Source organism: Maylandia zebra, linkage group LG15 (genome assembly GCF_041146795.1).
Source record: "Maylandia zebra isolate NMK-2024a linkage group LG15, Mzebra_GT3a, whole genome shotgun sequence".
In the NCBI taxonomy this organism is placed as follows: Eukaryota; Metazoa; Chordata; class Actinopteri; order Cichliformes; family Cichlidae; genus Maylandia; species Maylandia zebra.
Genome location: NC_135181.1, coordinates 10,662,815 through 10,679,360, shown reverse-complemented (window position 1 = coordinate 10,679,360; position 16,546 = coordinate 10,662,815).

Genomic DNA, 16,546 nt, shown 5'->3' with positions numbered 1-16,546 from the left:
CTGATAAAACATGTAGAGCAGCCTGCTGCATAATTTGAAGGATCTGAACCTTCATAGAAAGTAAAGCCGGCTCGAACCCTTTTTGTAGGCAGCATCCGTGTTGGCAGACCACACCAGCTTGTGATCCAGTTGAACTCCCAGATACTTGTAGGATGTGACTATTTTGACATCAGTCCCACGAATGCAGACAAGGGGAGGGTCGGGATCTGTTTCTGCCAAAGTCCACCACCAGCTCCTTTGTTTTGGCCACATTCAGCTGCAAGTGGTTCTCCTCACACAACCTCATGAACCATCAATCATTCCTCTGTACTCCTCTTCCCTTCCCATCTCCACGCTTCCAATAATGGCCGTGTCATCAGAGAATTTCTGGAGGAGGCACATTTCTGTGATGTACTTGAAGTAGGCTGTATAGATGATGAAGAGGAAAGGGGACAGAACAGTTCACTGAGGTGCTCCTATGTTGCTCTTCAGACTCTGACACACAGCTCTGCAGTCTCACAAACTGCGATCTGCCTGTCAGGTAGTCAAATGGAGAAAATGAGAGACAGGAGCACTGATGGAGTAACTGATGGACCTGCTCTACCACCTGCTCTACAGCCACATGACTCGTTGAAGCTAGTTCAAGAAGAGAATCAGCAATATGATTTCATGCTGAGAAAGAACACTACAGATGCAGTGTTAGCAAAGATTAACACTGTGGTACTGCGTGAGGAAGTTAGGCGTGGCAGAGAAGTATGTGAGGGTGGTAAAGGACATGTATGAGCACAGTGAGACAATGGTGAGGTGTGCAGTAGGAGGGATGGATGGGTTCAGGGAGGTGGAAGTTGGGATTATATCGGTATACACTGGCTTTGAGCCCATTCTTGTTTGCAGTGGTGATGGACAGGCTGACAGATAAGGTCAGACAGGAGTCTCCATGGACTATGATGTTTACGAGCATTTGGAAGAGAGCCTGGAGAAGTGGAGATGTGCTCTTTAGAGAAGTGGAAAGAAACTTAGTAGAAGTAAAACAGCATATGTATGTGGATGACAGTGAGACAAGTGGAAAGTTCAAACAGCAAGAAGCAGAGGTCAAATGTCTAGTTCTGCTGGTTCATTATGAGTCAGTAAAGGACTAGATGTTACAATCCCAGACAATGCATTGCTTTTAATGGAGAAAATCTTGAGGGATGGTTGTTATGAGGAAAAGCAGCCCAGAAACTTTACCACATCGTTGTGTGGCACAACTTTAGTTCTTTTACCCAAACTAACCTGCCATTTTCCGCAGTTAGGTTTAGGGATTAGAGATCTGATCTAAATTGTTAAAATTTGGGACACATCGTCAGTAGTGGACCTTGGATTCATCGGGTGTTTCGGCCATTATCGCTAGACACCCTCATCCAAGGAGGCCCTGCCAGGGTTGATCAGGCCCTGGAGCATGTCAATAGTTTATGTTAAAATAAACAATTAAAGGTGGAGTGGAGAATTCAGAGTTATAGAAGTCCAAGCAAAAGACAAACCTCAAAATTAAAAACTAGACATTGCAGGAAAAATTGAAGCAAGAAATGTAATGATAAATTTGAGGCAAAGACTTGCAAAAGACTATTTAATTCTGGTCCCAAGTCGTCAGCTTCAGACTGACTAAAAGGGAATAATCAGAAGAGCAGGAACCAAAGTGAAAAAGCATGTAACATGGCAAGAATCTAAGTGTTATGTACTGAGATCTGAAAATTTGCTGTGCCATGCTTTTTAATCTCTTTTTCTGCTTCTTACCCTCACCTTAGCCAGTGATGACGTCTATTGCTAATTGAAGGGGACACACTAGTTCTAAGAAGAAGCTCAAAATGACATGGGTAAATATACTGTAGAATGACAGATCAAAATATTACCTCGAAAAACATTTTAAAGAGCAACCTGCCAGGAAATTGTCAAAAAAAAAAGTTAGTTTTAGTTGGTTTTCTTAAATATGTTGCTATTTAAGATAATCTTCAGTGTTTCATTAAGTGAAGCAAGTTTAGGCCTGTGATTCACCTTTGAGGAATGTCTTTTTTTAATGATGTCTTTAAGTGGAAAACCTAGCAATTAGATGCAGGTGGTATTATCTATATCCACCACTGGCCCCAAGCCTAATCCCCCCTTCAATGCCAACTCGAATATGATAATGAAGGATCAAAGCTGTGTAAGTTCAAGCAGGTAAACAAATGTATCTGGATAACAAATTTTTGTATGCTTGAATTATTTATAGGTCAGTGTTAAGTGACTTAAACAAACAGACAAAAGACATTCCTCTGAAAATGATCAGGTACAATGACTGGACTGAAAATTATTTAAAATTCAGCCAGTATCCAAAGAAAATAGGCCCATGAAGTATGTTTCAAGAAGGATAACAGTCATGCTTTCTGTGTACTAGTTTCAAATAATTATAGCATTTAAGTGATTCTCGAGTCATTGCATTTTTATGATATTTACATTTTAAAACAGTTCCTTCCTTGTGGAAATAGATGTTGTTTGCTCATTTCCTCTGGTTTGCCGCTGTATTAAATATGCTTCATTACTAAATTTAAAACACTGTACTTAAGAAATATTATTCCTAAAACCATGTTAAAGGCTGTAATACAAAACAGTCTTTTTTTTGGCACAAATGTCAAAACACAATAAAACTACATTAAATTTAAAAAAAATGGAATAGCAAGCACTCTGCAAGTTCAGACAGTATTTATTATAAATATTTCAAAAGAAATGAACATTAGTACAAAACAAGGCTGTTTGGGGAAGAATGGTTTCAATGCATTTTAATGGCTGGCTTAACTGTTCTGAGAGCATGAATGAATTCCTGGAAAAAATGCTCCTAATTGACTGAAAAACAGCAGCTTTTCATTATTGGTCATAGCATGCGCTCATTACCATGATCGCCTTCTTTTTCTTTTTTTCCCAAGCTTTATTTTCATTTTTAAATTAGAAAACAAACACAAACAAACAAAGCAACAACAACAACAACAAAAAACCCCCAGAAAACTCACAACTATGGGACAGAGCAAGTATCAACAAATAACCACAACATGGCAGGCCATTGTGACCACAGAAGCACTCCCAGGTACACACTCTTGTATCTATGCCTTTCAAGGATAACCTCAGACATCTGAAAACCAAACACAGAAAATACAAGCATAATAATAATAATGATGACAATAATAATAATAATAACATAACAACATTGATAATTACAGAATTTTTTTTAAAAACAAACAAACAAAAGAAACAAAGAACTCAAAAAAAGTGAGCAAAACACAAAACACATCATGTAAACCCCCTCCCACCATCCCCCCACCCCTTTACCCCTGTATGGCTCTCAACCTCATCACATTCGTGTATCCAGACAGTTTCTATAGAAACTCTCATGCACAGGAATCAACATCCCCCACGATAAAACTGCAGCATTCAGGAAATCGAGTCAGGAGGGCCTAACCGGGGATCAAATCAAGGCAGACCCAGGGGGATTTGCGTCATCTCTATGATCTATTAGGTCCAAAGACGGTAGTACTGCCAGGAAGGGGCCCCAAATTTCTTCAAAGGTTCCATATTTCCCTTTTACACTATGCGATATCTTCTCAGGTGTGCAGTAGGACGCTAGCTCATTAATCCAGTGTCTCAATGTTGGAGAATTTTCAGATTTCGAATATAGCAGAATACATTTTTTTCACTGCAGTACTCGCAAGTAAAATAAAATATCTCTTATGGTAATTCACATTAATAGAACCTGTGTCACCTAGAATTATAGTTTTGGGTCCAGTTCAATTTGGATCCCCATTACCCTTGAGATTATTTCAATGGCCCGTCTCCAGAACTCTTCTATCACTGGGCAATGACACAGCATGTGCAGGAGATCATAATCTGTCACCTTACATCTCAAACATTTGGGGGAATAATTATTATCAATTTTATAAGATAAGATAACCTTTATTAGTCCCACACGTGGGAAATTTGTTTTGTCACAGCAGGAAGTGGACAGTGCAAAAGTTATGAGGCAAAAATTAGAATACAATAAGAATGTATGTAACCTATAAGGGGTGTAATATATCCTATGAAATATATTAAATTGCATTTGCCTGTGTTTTGTAGAAATTAACATGGTCTGTGCCTGTTCCAGTAAATGGTGCCATTCTACCTCTTCATAGACATGGCCCAGGTCTGTCTCCCATTTTCTTTTTATACACGCTTTGTTATGGTCAGGTAACTTTTCATTCATAATAGCATATATAGAAGATGCTATTCCTTTTATTGACTTCCATGGTTTGGTGCAAAGATGCATTTCTCTTGGTGAAATATTTACAGCAAAGTACTGAATTTTACAGTCAGATATAGAACATAACTGTATAAGGGACAAATAAATGGTTGATCAAAATGTAATCACACTCATCCAGTAGGGGGTTGATATCATGATCATAAATGCACACAAAATCTGTACTTTTATGAATTCGTACACATTATTTTAACTGACTAACGAGCAATTATTTCTATTAGTTATCAAATACCGGATTACCATACGTCGTATCTCCAATTCGTCTGAAAAGTAGAGGATGGAGAGTTTCTATGTCAATGCTTGATGTTATAGTCTTTTCTTCCTTCATTTTGCCCCCACCCCCAAAGTTAACAGTGGAGGCCTTCTCATCTGAGAGTATAAGAGCGAATTGCTTTGTTGAAATCACATTAGATCACTTTAGTCTAATCACTCGGAAGATCTTTCAGGTAACGTTGCGCTTCGGCAGGAGTGGGGAAAATTTTGATAGATCCCTGGTGCCTGATGCGAAGTTGCGCTGGGTACATCAGAGCATATTCAATCTCCTTCTCTCGCAGCCTCTGTTCCACGTCACGGAACTCGTCTCTTCTGCATTGCAGGTCTGCGCTGTAATCCGGGAAAAAAGATATTTTCTTATTCTCATACGTCATCTCTCCCCTACTTCTAGCCAGTCAGAGGACTTTCTCTTTGTCTCTGAAGTTCAGAAACTTAGCAATGAGGGGCTGTGGTCTGTCAGACTTCTTCCCAACGCGGTGTACTCTTTCAAGGGTAATGTGTGAGGTGAAGTTATCATTCCCCAGGATTTGTGGTATAAATTTCTCCAAAAATCCAACAGCGTCGCAGCCTTCTGCTTGCTCAGGGATGTTCAGTATCCTAAGGTTGGACCTTCTACTGCGGTTCTCCAAGTTGTCAATTTTGTCTTTTGAGTTGCGTTGTCAATTTCTCCATTTTATCGACACGGTTGTGTGCATCTTTAATGTCGTCTTTGTTTGCGCTCACTCACGCCTCCATCTCCTCAACCTGCTCTGAAAGCGCATTGTGAGAGGATTCAATTTTCGTCAGGGTTGTTTGTATGTCAGCCGTTTTTTTGGGGGGTTTTTTTGTTTGTTTTGTTTTTGGTTCGTGAGGTCCTCTTTAGTGTCCTTGATAGCATTGAGTAATTTGCTAATTGGCAAATCCTCCTTCCCATCCGCCATATTTCTTGTTGCTAATATGTGCAGGTGTCCTGAAGTTTTAGCCGTTTTCTTTCGTTTTGAGTGTCGCAAATTATAACTTGCCATACAGAAGTTTCCTTAGTAACCTTGCCTCTTGCTATGGTCCAGAATTATATGAGGGCAAGTCAGGATAAAGATAGATTCCTGGGCCTACCGCCGAGAGCTCACGAATACACGTCTACTCTCTTCCGCACTCAGCCATCTTTTTCATGATCACCTTCTTAAAGACTTTAATCAAGATGGCAATTGTTTTTTGTGGGCTAAACTGTGATTTTGGCGTAGAAAATATTGCAATGGTGCTTTTAATTAAAAGAGATTCCACACATGAATACTGAAACTTAAACTGGCGAATGATTTATGGTGGAAGGAAAGATGTGGCCAGGTTGTAGTCACAGGCTGATTTATTTAATATAGAAAAACTACTTTTGTCATTGTGAAGCTCACAGAGCAGTTCAAGCGCAGCTGTGACATATTGTACTCATGAAGAAAAAAGTTGGCAAGCAAAACAGCTGATGGCCTTAGTTGTTACTAATTTGAATGCACACTTAATTATTATTTTTGCTCACATTAGCCAGCAGAATATGTTCTTAATACTACTAGCTCACTTTAAAATTAACATCTGGATTTACTGAACATGATACTAAAGTGGGTTTATGGTTGGTAATAGTGTTTTAAAGCTTACACCCAAATCCTTGTTTAACTATTGAACTCTTAACCCACCAGAAACTCTTGGGATTTTACACCAGAAATAAAACAGGTTCACAGCCTGGTAAAAAGTATTAGTTTCTATAGCTAATTTCTGTCATTGTGACAACAGGTGAACAGGTTATTATAATAGTTATTATTATCATATAGTTATTTTTAGTTGAAAGTTTAAAGCTGATTAGTGTGTAATCACTTCTTCCAATAAATTGATGAACTCTGATAAACTTAGAAATAATCCATTTAACATACAAAAGAGCAGATTTGTGGAAGCTGTCATGTTTTGCCCCACAATCTTGAATACAGTGGATAAGATCTACATCACTACAACGCTGCCTAATTACATTTTATGTATGTGGCTATAGACTGGCCACATACATGCTTCAAAGAATGTTTCAGTAAAGCTGCCTTACAGCAGCTAATGGCAGCTAACAGGGCCTAACAACATCTAAAACAGTGGCTAACAGCAGCTAAGAGGAACAAAAACAGTGCTCACTAACAGCAAAATTCAGCAAATCCTCAACAGCTCACCTCACTGTCACCAAACAGAAGTGAGCTTTTCTGACCTATTGACTCGCATTAGACTCCTTTCACAAAGTTTTACAGACTCCTCCAGAGTAAATTGATATGGACACATGTAGAGCTGGGCGATAGAAGGATAACGATATGTATCGCGATATAACTTTTACTCGATAGAGAAATTAAGCTATCGCGATAGACCTCGCCGCTCTTGTCCTCTTTAAAAAAAAAAAAAAAAAAAGGTCAGCCAATCCAAATTAAGTAGCGCAGAGCCGAACCAATCACAGCCGCAGCGTCACGTCGCGTGACTTGTTACGTACAGCACAAGTGCCAAGCCGCACGTGTGTTTGTTTGGGAAGCAGCCAGCGGGTAATGGAGCCAGCGCGTAATGGAGGAAATGAGTGTGCCGACTAGAAAAATCAACCGAGCGTGACCGAAGAGAAAACAGATGATGGTTCCAATGCCGGAGAGATTGTCGAACGGAAGAGCCATAGAAGTTCCGTAGTGTGAAGGTATTTCGGCTATTTCAAGTCTGACAAAAAACAGAGTAGCGTGCACTGTAAATTGTGCCGAAAGCAAGTCTGGAAATACAATAAACTGGTGCATGCGTCACACTGTGCGCCACGTTATTGTTTCGGTGAAATGAATTTCTACAATACTGTTACTGTTAATTCTACTCTCTGCAGTGTTTAAATGCTTACATATACACAGTTACTGTCCGTCCACACATACGACTCTGTTCTGCTTCTATGCCCCAGCTTTGTTTACTTTTTCCCACCGAGGCTTCTAGACTTCTGATTGGCCAACATTTCTGCACGGTTAGGAATCTAGCTCCACCTGCTGCTTTGGCATGTTCATAGCAGCGTTTTCCTTCATTTTTCCCTTTATGTGTGGACGGGATTATTTTTTAAAACGAAAACGGAAAATCTCCGTTTTCAAAAATACCCGTGTACGTGTAGACGTAGCCTCAGTCTCTGAATGGAAGCGCTAATTCGTCATTCGGCTTTTGTCAGACTAAAGTAACTGTTAAAACTGTTTGAAAAGCTAAGCTATACAACAAGGAGAGATTGAGAATTTCCTTTTAGTTCTCAGTTTATTTGATATTGACAAAAGTTAGTCAGTTTTGTCTGTTCTTCTGTAAAACAAACTAAGATTTATTTTTAGAATTAATATTTTGTTTCTAAGTGGAATTGACAATTTAGTCTGTTTCGTTTGTTCTATTTTGAAACTTAAACGCTTTAGCGGCTGCCGTTTGTGTAGTTTGCAATATTTGCCTTTATTTATCTGAAAAAGTCTCATGTTCCTTAAGTACATCTACCCTGTTGAACTTATTATGGGAAATAAATATTTAAATAAAAACAAGCTGCTGATTATTTCACATTTTACTTGTGAGCAACGGCACATTTAAATCTTACAAATATAGTTATTTGGCTTATATCGTGATAGATATCGTTATCGCCTGAAATGAAAAAAACATATCGTGATATGAAAAAATCTCATATCGCCCAGCTCTAGACACATGCTAATTGCTCAGATAAACATTGGACTAACAACCTACACTCACTACAAATGAACAACAGTAAGGTTTCCTTGCCCTATGGTGGCCATCATAGTTTAGATTATACACTTGAAATGGGAGCGGTAAGAGAAAAGTATTCAGTTGATTGTAATGTACAGGGAGTGCAGAATTATTAGGCAAATTAGTATTTTGTCCACATCATCCTCTTCATGCATGTTGTCTTACTCCAAGCTGTATAGGCTCAAAAGCCTACTACCAATTAAGCATATTAGGTGATGTGCATCTCTGTAATGAGAAGGGGTGTGGTCTAATGACATCAACACCCTATATCAGGTGTGCATAATTATTAGGCAACGTCCTTTCCTTTGCCAAAATGGGTCAAAAGAAGGACTTGACAGGCTCAGAAAAGTCAAAAATAGTGAGATATCTTGCAGAGGGATGCAGCAGTCTCAAAATTGCAAAGCTTCTGAAGCGTGATCATCGAACAATCAAGCGTTTCATTCAAAATAGTCAACAGGGTCGCAAGAAGCGTGTGGAAAAACCAAGGCGCAAAATAACTGCCCATGAACTGAGAAAAGTCAAGCGTGCAGCTGCCAAGATGCCACTTGCCACCAGTTTGGCCATATTTCAGAGCTGCAACATCACTGGAGTGCCCAAAAGCACAAGGTGTGCAATACTCAGAGACATGGCCAAGGTAAGAAAGGCTGAAAGACGACCACCACTGAATAAGACACACAAGCTGAAACGTCAAGACTGGGCCAAGAAATATCTCAAGACTGGTTTTTCTAAGGTTTTATGGACTGATGAAATGCGAGTGAGTCTTGATGGGCCAGATGGATGGGCCCGTGGCTGGATTGGTAAAGGGCAGAGAGCTCCAGTCCGACTCAGACGGCAGCAAGGTGGAGGTGGAGTACTGGTTTGGGCTGGTATCATCAAAGATGAGCTTGTGGGGCCTTTTCGGGTTGAGGATGGAGTCAAGCTCAACTCCCAGTCCTACTGCCAGTTTCTGGAAGACACCTTCTTCAAGCAGTGGTACAGGAAGAAGTCTGCATCCTTCAAGAAAAACATGATTTTCATGCAGGACAATGCTCCATCACACGCGTCCAAGTACTCCACAGCGTGGCTGGCAAGAAAGGGTATAAAAGAAGAAAAACTAATGACATGGCCACCTTGTTCACCTGATCTGAACCCCATTGAGAACCTGTGGTCCATCATCAAATGTGAGATTTACAAGGAGGGAAAACAGTACACCTCTCTGAACAGTGTCTGGGAGGCTGTGGTTGCTGCTGCACGCAATGTTGATGGTGAACAGATCAAAACACTGACAGAATCCATGGATGGCAGGCTTTTGAGTGTCCTTGCAAAGAAAGGTGGCTATATTGGTCGCTGATTTGTTTTTGTTTTGTTTTTGAATGTCAGAAATGTATATTTATGAATGTGGAGATGTTATATTGGTTTCACTGGTAAAAATAAATAATTGAAATGGGTATATATTTGTTTTTTGTTAAGTTGCCTAATAATTATGCACAGTAATAGTCACCTGCACACACAGATATCCCCCTAAAATAGCTAAAACTAAAACCAAACTAAAAACTACTTACAAAAACATTCAGCTTTGATATTAATGAGTTTTTTGGGTTCATTGAGAACATGGTTGTTGTTCAATAATAAAACTATTCCTCAAAAATACAACTTGCCTAATAATTCTGCACTCCCTATATTGACATCTATAGAGATTTATGAGATTTTATACACTGCACACTGTAATTTTAATGTTGTGCTAGACCAAAGTGAGCAAATTTGAGTCCCTGAACTAGACCTCACAGACACCTTTGAGGTGTTGGTGCTTTTTGAGCATTTTAAAGCAGCGATCTGACAAATAGTAAGTTCGGCTCTGTGGTTGATATGTAAAAAGGCTGCGCTTTAATTTTGGTGAGTATTTTATTTCTACATTAGTTAACAGTAATTATCAGGTCTGTGTCTGAGTGATTTACCCAAACAGTTTAGGGATACGCCTTGCTAATAATAATGGCTGATGAAAATTTAGTACACCATCCTCTCATCCAAATTTGATGACTTGTTCTTCTCACAAAATGGTCACAGCCATAATTAAGGTTACCTTTTAGAGGTCAAATGCACTCTTAGTTAAGAATACACCAGCAAATTTAAAAACAAAACAAAACAACAACTGCAAAATCACACAAAATATGACAGAAGCTGAATAAAACACAAACAAATTACAAAAAAAATCTCAAAAACCATAGCAGTAGTGTTTTCGGGCAGATGCTAACATGACGAAGCAGCTGCAGATCCTACAGAAACCAAAACTTGTGAAGATTTGCACGGAGACAGAGTTTTAATCGCATGACTTGCATGTAATGCTGTTAATATAATATTAATGTTTGCTATTAACTGTTTACTGTTATCTTGTCACTTTTGCATCTGTTTCGTCACCTTATTGTCTCCCCAAAACACTTTTTGAGTGCTTTTGCAGTGTTTATCCTATTAGCTTTTTTTTTTCTTTTTTCTTTTTTTTTTTTTCTTTTTTTCCCCCCCATGTTGCAGTATTTGTTCTGTCAGGGCCAGCGTACATGCTGCTAAAACTGAGGCTTTGAAATGGTCCTGTGGAACATCACATTGTGCATCTTCTACATACAGTCTATGTGATGCATAGGGTAGGGAGGGGGGAAAAGGAAAAAAAGATTTGTAAGAAAACATTTTCATGTTTTCTTACAAATACTGATACAAAGAATATACAAATACTCTTAAATACTGATTTGATTTACAATCTTATGAAATACATTTAAATAAACGAGTATCTAAAATTAAGTTCAAAACACACTAGTGTGATAACAACAGATTGAGATCCTGAATAAAGATAATTTGAAAAATAGTTAAGAAAAAGTACGATGTTTTAAGGATTTATACTGCTGAGCTGAAAGTTATAGTTATTCAGATTATTTGAGTTACATATTAATAAAAACATTTCTTTTATGGAGTTCTAAAGAAGCACTTCAGTAAGATAAATCCAAGTTTGTTGTGTAGTGAGATTTATGGTGGACTCATGAGGAGATATCTCCAGAGAAGGTGAGTAGTTCAACATGCCATGAAGAATCCGATAATGAGCATATGTATGAGTTCAAGCGTGTTTGAAAAGCATGTGTCTAAAGGTGATGGAGACGATAAGGTATTCACTTAATGTAATTTATGGTGGTGAAAGTGAACTGTGGTCTATTCATGCACATGATAAAACCTCAAAAAACTTAATGTCATCCTTCTTTTTTGGTTTCTAAAATTAAAATAATAGTCCATCCTGCTGATCATGCAAAGTCACTTCATCAGTGTATGAGATAATTAATCTATAATTAATCTTCAGTTTCCCACTTTTATAGTTTTAGCAATTCAGGTCAAAGGTCAGGTCAGATAAAAGGTCAGTTTTAGCCCGTTCTTGTGGATTACTGGCTTCTGCATAACTGCTGTATGTCTCAAGAGAAAGCCACTGTTGTTCAGAATCTCTAATAAACTGTAAACATTGAGCCTTTACTCACCTTATATCCTTAAATTCCTGTAATCCTTCTATCTGCATATCTAAAAACTATAGCAACAACCTCACCAGAACTTCAGATTGGCCTTAAACCTGGCCCTTATTGTGTTGATCCCCATCCATGATGATTTACAGCATCAATAAGCTAAAGCAGAAGAAGCCATTTGGGAGTTCTCACCTGGCAGAAAGAAAAGGAAACACTACTCCCATAACAGAAGTAACACCCACCTCAGGGGCCAGCTTTCATGGACCTAGATACGGCCATCTCGTTAGCCTTGTCCAACATCCAGTCTGTCATGTCAATTGCAGACTCCAAAGCCTAAAGTCCGGTTTATTCACCAACCGGTCTTCCTCCTCGTTAGCGAGGCCTGGCCCCTTCTTCGATGTTGTCGATAGCAACAGAGCCCTGCTGAGATGACTGAAAAGTGTAGTCCCAGCCTCCACTTTATTTCCTCCCACTGCTGTAGTGTTTTTTTTTTTTCTCCAATTCATGAAACCAAATCCTAGCGGGGACTCTCCTTTCTTTTAATGGATTATTAGCTTCTAAGTAGTATACAGACGAGGCCTCCAGGGGTTTTTACGTGGGTTTTTTCAATAATCAGTGCTCTGCTGACCTACAGCCAAAGAACTGTCATCCTTGCAAATTCATGCTTTCTCCAATGCTGGCTCATATGTACATGTTATGATATAACCTCTTGAGTTATGTTTATAAACTCTCTCGTTGTGTTACCTCAAAGCCGCAAATTTGTGAACCTTCAGTTGGTCTTACTACATGTCATACAAGTCTGTTTTCCTTTCCCACGATTGCTGCATGTGCGCTCTCTACCTTGGGTTTTCTACATGTGCACACCAGCAGGCATGGAGGTTTGCCCAGAGTAGTTGGTTTGGGGGGGGGGGGGATTTATGGCTATACTACCTGCTTCAGGCTTTCACTGTATTCACACTGAAGGGGAAAAAGTTGCACTCTGCTTGGCCTAAAACGGAGTTATACTGCCTTATATAAAATGCTGCAGATAGAAAGGATTTCCTTTGACAGTCAGACAGTCGTGACTGCTTCAAAGTGCTAGTCTAGGCAGGCCATAAAGTAAAACTCAGCCCACATTCCCAGTGCATCAGCTGATTTTCTTTCCGGCCCACATCAGCTGATGGCTCAGCTGATGCCCTTCTAAGCATGCAGTTGGCAAATCTAATATATCCTATTAAAGCTGCTTTAGCCTGCCAATCCAAGCTGCAAGCTGCTTCCTCTACAAACTGCTTTGCAACCCACCTCCACCCCTGCTCATCCTCTTCAAGCTATGCCTGACTTAATCAGCTGTCACTGAAGCCAGCACTGTTCTGTGCCCTATGGAGTTTAGGTTGCTGCTCTCCCTGCCTTATCCTTTCTATGTATACACACTGAAGAGCAGGGAGAAGGGCAGGGCCATACAGCCAAATATAAATGACTGCAGATGGAAATAATTTTCCTTGACTAAAATGATTCTGACTGAAATACTATGATTTGGTTTGCAGCATCTGGCAGGCCTGCTGGATCATGATATATAGTATACATCATATACTATGTTGAAAGAAGACTTTTTTTTCTTGCTTTTTCAACAACACAAAACATTGTGCAATATCCGTGTGCACACTGAAATTCAATATTTGTTCACAGTGAAAACAATGTGGCCTTCTGACATTTTAACTTGTCATCCAACATATTGCTTTTCATCTGCTCCACACTGGGGATTTAAAGGATGCACATCATTGTATTGTTATTACAGGTTTATCAGCGTATTCGGTCATTAGCTACAGGAGAATGTGTTATATAACATATTTACATGTGAATGGAGGTGTATTAGCAATGTAATTATTGCTTTTCTTTAAAGCAATCATTAAAACTTGAATATGTTAGAAATTGTATGAATCCATTTCGCAGTTATGAGATCTAAAGAGCTAGGATCCAAGAGATATGTTACCAATTACAGTTTAATTTCTTGTTAACTACATGATTTAAGATGTTAAATTTTATTGGTGTTCGTAATAAAGACATTATGAAAATCAAATTTTCATTTTAAAACAAAACAAAAACCATCTATGGCACTATTTACTTTCAAAGTTATGTAACGAGCTTATATCCCTTGTGTGCTGCAATTTCGTGTCACAGTTGATGCTCATAATCACTTCAGTATGAATGTGGCAGAAAGAAATGCACTGACATTTTTTCAAAGAGAAGTCCACATGTGCAAAAGTAAAAAAGAAGGATTTACAATGTTTGGGGGCTTGAATTGACTAGAAAATTATTAGCTAGTGTTGACTAAACCAGACTGTATGACTACATTCAAATAAATGTCATTTGTTTTGTCTTCATAAGGGTTTTTTGCCTTTTGATTTGTTTATTTTTACAGTTTCATGCTAAGCTGCGGCGTCTGAAAGCACAACGCAGGTATGAGTACTCCAAGGTTTGCCAGCAAACTGTGACATCACCGATTCTTACAGGTGCAACAAAGCGAGCCGCCCATCCATCCTTTGTGTAAATTACATGTTCGTGTCAGATGATTCTAGAAATTTAAAAAAAGCTGCTGTTATGTGCATAATACAAACCAAAAGGAAATGATTTTTCCCAGAAATTAAATTCCTTTTCCCAATTCAGACACTGTGAGGGCCAGTTTGCCCACTGTCTACAAGCCTTTTATTTCATCTCATCTTTTGTTAGTATAACAGCATCATTTTCAACTTTACTACAGTTTTTCTCCATTGGTTTGGCTCATTTCTTGAAACAGAAATTACATTCTCAAAACTCTAAGATCATTTGGCAAAACACTCTTACAGTTTAGCACAACACTATAGCTCACCTGCAAAAGCTCATATCTCTTCCAAAACTGATCACTCAGGCGTCAATCTAAATCCCTTTCGCATTTAAACAGTCAGTGTCTCCAAAATGGCAAAGATCCTTCTCAATAGCTTTGGCTCATTTCTCGGCACAGATCGGACATTCTCATCATTCTTGGTGCTTTTGTCAAAATAAACCAAGATGGTTGATCACAACAACATGGTCCACCTGCAAAAGCTCATATCTCTCCTAAAACAGTTCACTCATGTGTCAAAACTACATTTCTTTTTAATCTGAATAGTCAGTGCCCCCAAAATGCATCGTCCCTTTGGCATTGTGTGAGTACTGTCATACAAAATATTTAGATGTTTTGTCACTATGGCAGAGGACCAACAATATACAACAGAAAAGAGTAGCCTCCAAGGTTTGATATCACAGATTGCACTCACACTACCAAGGAAATTATAACCATTTTTTTATTCACACGGAAAGAAAGTTCTCATGCCAAGTTCTCTTGCAATGCAACGAGGGAAGAAACGGCGTGCATGCCGCAACCATCCCCTGCATTGATCTCCTGTAATGTCGTCACACGCTGCGTCCATAGCATGGAGCAGGGACGGCTGATCCTGAGCATGATGCTCATACACTCTCCACCTCCAAGCAGAGAAAAACTCCTCTATCGGATTGAGGAAAGGAGAGTAAGGTGGCAGGAACCCCATGACCATCCTTGGATGCGTTGCAAACCAGCCCCTAATGAGTGGGCTATGGTGGAAATTGACATTGTCCCACACAATTACATAAATAGGTAGGTGAGGCCCTATGAGACCTCTCTCATTTTCAGGGATAAAATCGGTATAAAGGCGATCCAAGAAGATGAGGAGCTTGTGTGTGTTGTATGGGTCAAGACTGGGGATGTGAGTGGCCACACCATTTTCAGAAATGGCAGCACACATAGTTATATTGCCCCCTCGCTGACCTGGGACATCCACTGTGGCCCGGTGGCCAATAATATTATGGCCACGTCTTCGGCCCTTGGCCAGGTTGAAGCCAGCTTCATCCACGAACACCAGGATGTGAGGGGTCTCATGTCCTTCCAATACCATTATTCTCTAAAATAGAGTAAAGAACATGAAATCAGTCATACAGAAGAGTCATATACTACAATTAGACAATTACCTGTTCTCCCCCACAGGTTCAATATACTACAGGCCACTACTCCAGTGGTTCTAAACTAGTGATAGGCCTATGAGGAAGTACTGCAGGGGTATTTGATAGAAAGGGGAGTGGGAATAATGGAGGTATTGAAACCAAATAAGAGAACTACTGCTTATTGTGATTACAGGTAAGGTTATAATAAGAGACAACCAGTAACTGACTTACATTTACATACTGGTAGCGCAGCTCCTTCACTCTGTCAGAGTTCCTCTCAAACGGTACCCTGTAGATTTGTTTCATTGTCATCTGATGCTTCTTCAAAACCCGGTCTATTGTGGAGATGCTTATTGTGTTTATATTCTGGAATATATGATTGTCCTGAAGGATGGCATCACGGATCTGTCTCAATGTGATGGCATTATTTGCCATCACCATGTTTTGTTTTTTTTGTTTGTTTTTTTTTTTTCTTTTTGGAAGTGACATCAGAAACAGCAGCATGTGACATCACGTGATGGCGGAGCTTCAGTTCATCCTTTGTCATCCTTTTTTTTTTTTTTTTTTTTTTTTTTTAATAGGACAGGGGGAAAGAATGAAAGAAAGAGGGGGAGAGGAAGAAAGAAAACCAAAGGGGAGAAGAGACGGTGAGAAGGGGGGGAAGAGAGAGAAAAAAAAAAAAAAAAAAAAACTCCTGGGTCACCTGTATGGAGAGAAAGAAAAACAAAAAAAACAGGGGAGACAGCAAACAACAAAGAGCAACATAATAATTAAAAAAAAAAAGCACCATCACAATAAACTAGCTAGTCATAGA